The sequence below is a fragment of the Paroedura picta genome, chromosome 10 (assembly GCF_049243985.1).
Source record: "Paroedura picta isolate Pp20150507F chromosome 10, Ppicta_v3.0, whole genome shotgun sequence".
In the NCBI taxonomy this organism is placed as follows: domain Eukaryota; kingdom Metazoa; phylum Chordata; class Lepidosauria; order Squamata; family Gekkonidae; genus Paroedura; species Paroedura picta.
This window is the reverse complement of record NC_135378.1, coordinates 72,531,429-72,538,346: the sequence shown is the minus strand read 5'-3', so window position 1 is coordinate 72,538,346 and position 6,918 is coordinate 72,531,429. Positions and strand designations below refer to the sequence as shown.

The window sequence follows — 6,918 nt, the reverse complement described above, 5'->3', positions numbered from 1 at the left end:
TTTATTTATTTTGTTTTGATTTCATTTTTCTTTTTCAACTTCCTAGGATACTCCGAGGCCTTGATGCACTGATTTTAAGCCCCCCCTCACCGATGAGTGATGGGTGAGCCGGGGATAAAAACCGACTGTGAGCTGAGGCACAGCATGTTGTGAGCCTAAGGGGAGGGTTTTAGGGGGGCACAGCTGGGAGCTGTGTGAGCAAAGAACAGACAGCTACTGCAACCATACAATAAAACAAACCATTCATCCACAAAAGAAATCCAATGAACAGGAGCCCTGGAACAGGCTTGGAGAATCTGAGTCAATGTTCATTTCTGTCCTTCTGGGCGTTAGCCTGTAAAAGTAAATCGATGAGAAGATCTAAGTCAGTTCTTGTTCATTCTGTTTATTGGGCATAATAGGATGTCTTGTGACGAATCCTTCAGGATTTGGAAAAGGAATGTTGGCTTCTGAGCCTGTTTGTCATCGTTCCCCTCCCAACAGCATTCAGGGGCTGTGACAGGTATTGCTTAATACATATTCACCATGTCACATTGCTAGCTGTGCCGGGGAAGATTTAAAAGATCCAGATTAAAGGCCTTATTTTACTTTCATGGTCTAAACTGGAAAACAGGAGACCACCTGCAGGAGAGTCGGCAGACTTGTACGGTTGGGGGGATTTGGGTGAACTGTTGCTGAAGCTGTCCTTGGATTGCGGAAAACAGGGGCTTGGTCCAAACTATTCAGTGTTTTCCACCAGTTTTCTTTTCCAGTGGCATCCTTTTGGGATGATTTTCCAAAACTATTCCCGAGGAAATGTGTGTGCACATGAAAGTTTATCCCTCGAATAAAACTAAGTTGGTCTTAAAGATGCCACCAGGCTCAAACTTTGTTCCATTGCTTAAGATCACAGAATCATGGAATCAAAGAGTTGGAAGGAGTCTCTAGAGTCACCAAGTCCAACCTCCTGCAGAATGCAGGAAACTCACAACCACCTGCTCACCCAGGAAACCCATCTGGGACTCAAGGTGGCCCCTGTACCACTCAGTGGGGGTGGGGAGAAGACAAAGGAATGAAAGGAAGCAGAAGATGGGGAGGCAGATAAAGACAGGCTTGGTTTGTGGGAAGTAAAGAAGGAAGAAGCTATGGAAGCTACCAAGGGAGGGAAAGAGAAGGTCTCCCTTCAGGTTCTTGCATGTGTTGCATGCATATGTAATTGAAAACTGGCTATATCTTCTATGGATAGGCTCACAAAAGAGCCATCCAAGGGTCTCCTTTGATATGCAAATATATAAGCAGGGTGGGGACAAGAGACTTAAAATTAGCCTAATCAGGACTGAATATACTACAGAAATGTTGAATCAGTGAAGGGGGGAAGAACTGGGATAATACCTTGCCCAAACTTCTGAGTGTTTAAAACATCCAGGGGGGGGGGAGTTGGGGAGCCAGGGTTAAATTCCAAAATAAACCCTGCCTCATCACAATTCCTCGGTGGACACAATGTATTACCTTTGAATGGCAACCTTCCCTTCTTGCCAATAGTGTAGCTTCTATGTACTTCTGTCTTGTCAATTAATAGTGTAAATGTGAAGAAACTTTGAAGCTCCAGAAGCACATGTGATGACAGGTCTGAGAGGACATTGAAATTGGGAGAGTATAGCAATTGAAGGTAAAATGCATTAGCTGCCAAGTTTGTTGTTTTTCCTCTTCTAGATATATCATATTAAGGTCAAAGTATGCCATATATAAATCCATGAAACAAGGCCTTTTTAAAGTCAAAGGTACCCTTGTGAGCCGGCAATTTTAGCAGAGGAGTGACCAAAGGAGGGGGTTTATATTGTCCTTTCCCTCCCCCAAAGCTGTTTCACCCCTTATGAAGGTTCCAGAAAGTATACTTAATCCAGCCTTTGACAATTTCTGCACAAGGAATTTACCCCTGCCCAGCCTCTCATTGTTCAAAGGTTTTAATGCTGCTTCCTCAAGACGCCAGCAATAACCCATAGCTCTCCAGTGGTTGGCATGAGTTTTCCCTGTGATGAGGGAAACCAGGAGAATCCACTAACCCCTTTCATGTCAAAGTGCACAACAAGGCGCAAACAGGGGCAAGCCTCTCTGAAAGAAGAAACACGTGGCAGTCTCACTAGCGATAGATAGATAGATAGATAGATAGATAGATAGATAGATAGATAGATAGATAGATAGATAGATAGATAGATAGATAGATAGATTTCTATACCACCCTATACTATATTTCTATACTATTATTTCTGGGCGGTAGCCGTCTGCTCCAGGTGACCTGATCTTGCTGTCCTCCCACATCTTCAGTCACCACCCGGAGGTTGGCAACCGTGCCTTCACAGCAGCCCCCTCCCCTCAAGCCAGGCCTTTAAATATGGCGCAGCAGCCTCCGGTTTCCAAAAGCAACTGAAGAGAGCTCTTTCGCTGGTTAAACCACGAAAAGATAAAGACTTCCAATCTGAGGATTATTTCATGCAAAAAAGAAAGCCCCCTGCTTCCTCCCTCCCTCCCCCCTTCCCTGTTTGTAGATAAAACATGAGCGGATAACATAGTGGTCCATCTCCATCTTTGGGAAGGGGAGAGGGGGGATTTTCTTAAGAGATGCGAAGAGGGGGGGGGTGAGGAAATTAATGTGACATTTGAATATACTTTGAAGTTCTCTCGCAGCTTGAAACTTCGCAACTTTTCTCGCTCCCTTTTTCTTTATCAGCCGCATTCATTACGGCCCCAGACAAAGCCGCTTGGCCCGTTAAATGCCATCCCGCCCCCCTCGCCGGCTCTGCTCCTCCCGCCTTTTCCCCCCCGGGCTCGACGCGACCGAAACGCCTTTCATTCCCCTCCTCTCCCGCCCCGTCGCCCCCGTCAAAGCCGCCGCCAGCTTTGATGGCCGCCTTGGCCTAAGGCGGGCCGTCCCCTCGGGCGCCGCCTCTATCTGCGTCCCGCAGGCTGCTCGCCGGCCCTCCCGCTGGCTGCCGCCGGCATGAGACGGAGCGATAAGGGGCAGGGCGAGCGGCAAGGCGAAGCGGTGCGCGCCAAGGGCGAACCTAAGCCGAAGGCGTCGAGGCGCACGCAGGCAGGCGCGCCGAGAGGAGGGTCCCTCGCTATCAGGAGCCAGGGGGAGGATTAGCCGCGCCTGCCTGCCTCCCGCCCGGGAGATGGCGAGGGGAAAGAGGACCGGGGGATCCTGGCCTGCCCTGGCCGCGGCCCTGGTTCCCTCCGCCCTGAAGGTGAGCGATGCTCCTTGACGCTGCGGAAAATTCCTTGTCTGCAATCAGTTCAAACCCATGCAAAGGGAGGAGGACAAACCTACTTGCCCTTATCGGAGGCGATGGTGGCCGAAGGCTCTGATAAGGAATGAACCTCGCCTGACTGTTTGGTGTAGTGGTTAGGAGTGCAGACTTCTAATCTGGCATGCCAGGTTCGATTCTGTGCTCCCCCACATGCAGCCAGCTGGGTGACCTTGGGCTCTCCAGGGCACTGATAAAACTGTTCTGACCGAGCAGTGATATCAGGGCTCTCTCAACGTCACCCACCCGACAGGGTGTCTGTTGTGGGGAGAGGAAAGGGAAGGCGACTGTAAGCCGCTTTGAGCCTCCTTCGGGTAGGGAAAAGCGGCATATAAGAACCAACTCTTCTTCTTCTTCTTCTTCTTCTTCTTCTTTTTCCCCTTCCCCCCTTCCCCACCGTCCCTTTCCTTTCTGTTTTTGTTGCTCTTAAAGGTGCCACTGGACTCTGATTGTATTGTACTGCTTCAGACCAACACGGCTATTCATTTGAATCTTTCTCTCTTTTTTTTTTGCTTTGCTTTCCAAACAGGCCATTTAGAACGCTGCATTTTGCTAAAGCCAAACAAGTTGCCAGCTCAGTGGAGCGGCGAGGGCGAAGCCGGCAGGGCCCCGTGGGGGGTTGCCTTGGCGCCTCTCCGGCCTGCCCAACAGGCCGCTGGAGTGGAACGCCACCGAAGTGACAAGCTTCTTGCTGGGGAGACGCGCGCCTCTCGCCTTGGCCTTCCCTCGCCCCCACCAGCTGGCCAAGGAAGGACAAGGGCCGCTGAATCCGTCAAGGCTGCAGAGAGGCTTGTCAGACATCCCAAGGTCAAGGGAAGGCACTGGAGGTCAGAGAGACTTTGTCTGGCTTCCTTTGCCTGCTCGTGCATGCATGCCATTTGCATATTTATGGCAAAGGCATGCGATCTTGGTGGTCAAACTCTCTCGGCGAGGCCTGCTTGTGGGTAAAGTGCAGAAGCCAGTTTGTTCTTTCTGCATAAGTGGCCCAGCTACTCCTGGTGACAGATGAATATTAAATCTTTATCCTTAGAGAGAATCAGCTACTTTGACAGTAGCATGGTGAGGAAGCTAGCAGCTGTGGTCCTATGCAGCCTTGCTTGGGAGTAACCCTCCCTGAACAAGTGGGGGTTACTTATGAGTAAACGTGAGACTTGATTACATTGTAAATAGGCAAAACTAAGGTGATTGGTCTATCAGGGCTGCCTTTCAGTGGCTGCAACTTTCCAGAGTCTTGGCTCTTTCACATCCACTGCTGTTGGGTGTTGCAAGGAAGGGTAGAATCATAGAATAGAATCATAGAATCATAGAGTTGGAAGGGGCCAGACAGGCCATCTAGTCCAACCCCCTGCTCAACGCAGGATTAGACCAAAGCATCCTAAAGCATCCAAGAAAAGTGTGTATCCAACCTTTGCTTGAAGACTGCCAGTGAGGGCGAGCTCACCACCTCCTTAGGCAGCCTATTCCACTGCTGAACGACTCTGACTGTGAAATATTTTTTTCCTGATATCTAGCCTATATCGTTGCACTTGTAGTTTAAACCCATTACTGCATGTCCTCTCCTCTGCAGCCAATGGGAACATCATCCTGCCCTCCTCCAAATGACAACCTTTCAAATACCTGGCACCTCCTACACACAGGGCTGTCGTAACGCATGGGTCCGATGGGCACTTGCCCAGGGGCCCACAAGCATAGGGGCGCCATGCTAATCTGTGTATGTTGTGACTTGCCATAAATAAATACAACTACGCAGTACTAGACTATACTACACTATAAAATAATATTTGCTGCAATGCTATAATAATTTCACACTGTGCCATCTAATCGGTGTGGCTTACTGAGTCTTATTGTGATTTTGAAGGCTTGTGTGTTGTTCAGACGTTTATTATGATGATTAGTTGCTTCTGCACAGCATGTTTTTAATGTTTTAACACCAGTTTTGTTGACTTGCCAATAAAATAAGTATATGTTTAATATTATCAACCATTTATTTTGTTATTCCTGTGAGTGGTTGTCATAGGGGCTACAGAACACTGGTTTGCCCAGGGGCCCACAAGGCTGTTAAGACAGCCCTGCCTACACACAAAACAAGCAATGCACCACAGAGCCGCTGAAAAAAATCAACTCTTCCTCTGCTGTTTTGATAGCCAGAAAGTAGGGAGCAAATACTGATTTTTTAAAAAAGATGCCTGCAGTCCTTTCCCTTTCTCTTTTCCTGTCCTGGCTAGCCTGATCTTCTCCAATCTTGGAAGCTAAGCAGGCTTGGGGCTGGTTTGTATTTGGACGGGAGACCACCCAAGGAAGTCCTGAAACAGGAGCCCCATCCTTATGCAAACAGTTGGAAGGGGCTGTGGCGCGGAGGTAGAACATCTGCTTGATATGCAGAATGACCCATGTCCAGTCCTTGACATCTCCAAAGGAAGGGGTCTGGCGGTTGGTGATGTTGAAACACCTCCACCTGGAGAACCACTAGGCTGCCCTGGCTTCAGTGGACCCAGGATCTGTTTCTGGGTAAGGCAGCTTCATGTAGGGTCGTGTGGGACAGACTGTTTCTTGCAACGGTGTTCCTGACGAGAGCAGCATTCATGAAAATAAAGCAGGTGTAGTCAAACTGCGGCCCTCCAGATGTCCGTGGACTACAATTCTCATGGGAATTGTAGTCTACGGACATCTGGAGGGCCACAGTTTGACTACCCCTGAAATCACGTTATCTCATTAGTCTATAAGGATCCCTGTCTGGAAATTTGGCATGTTCTCCTCTCAGCTTGGCGGTTTACTATTTAGCTGTTAGTGCTTCCCTCTCTAATCTATTGTTAGGGGTTTCTTTTCTTGTTGTGCTCAAGGTAGCCTTGTCTTTATGGTCCCCACCAGGAAGCTATCTGATGGAAGCCCTGCATGACGGCTGTGACACAGCCTTACTGTGCCTGTAAGGCATGTATCAATTCACCAGGTGGCTCATCATCCCTCTCCCCCCCCCTCCAACCAAAACTACCTTACGTTCATTCTCTGCATAACTGGGGCCTAAAAAAAACAACAACACACAGCTAGTGACTTAAAACATTTAAGCAGCATTACTTTAAACATAGGTACAACATTAATATGGCTGCAGTGAAGTAAAGTGTATTACCATGAATATAGATTTAAATGAGTAGCTGTATTGGTCTGAATTCGCACAATAAAATCAGAGCCCAGTAGCACCTTTAAGACCAACAAAGATTTATTCAAGGCATGAGCTTTCGAGTGCAAGCACTCTTCGTCAGACTATGAACTGACCATCATGACATTCCCACTGAGGAAGAGTGCTTGCAATCAAAAGCTCACTCCTTGAATAAATCTTTGTTGGTCTTAAAGGTGCTACTGGACTCTGATTTTATTGTATTACCATGAAAGCATTCTTAACAAAAATAATAACAATAATAAAGAATGTTATACATGAAGAATGTTATGTATGGTCTATCATTTTTAAATTCGCAAAGCCCCATGCTAGGGTCTTTGGGAATTCATCACTTTGGTAGCCTCACCCATTTAAATGTGCTACTTTTTTTTAAAGCGTGCTTAATTTTTTAAAAGGAAAGAAGGGTAGAAATTGTAGGCTTGTGCACTAAGGGTCCGATCTGGACCGGATCGCACAACCCTA

At 47.8% G+C, this 6,918-nt stretch overlaps 1 long non-coding RNA gene across 1 annotated transcript; it reads left to right on the top strand.

Annotated features, from left to right (window-relative positions):
• Nucleotides 1-2,839: 2,839 nt before the first annotated feature.
• On the top strand, nt 2,840-5,255 carry LOC143819329 (uncharacterized). Its single transcript, XR_013224909.1, has 2 exons — nt 2,840-3,224; nt 3,814-5,255. It is a non-coding gene; the product is annotated as an uncharacterized LOC143819329 (long non-coding RNA).
• The last annotated feature ends 1,663 nt before the right edge of the window (nt 5,256-6,918 follow it).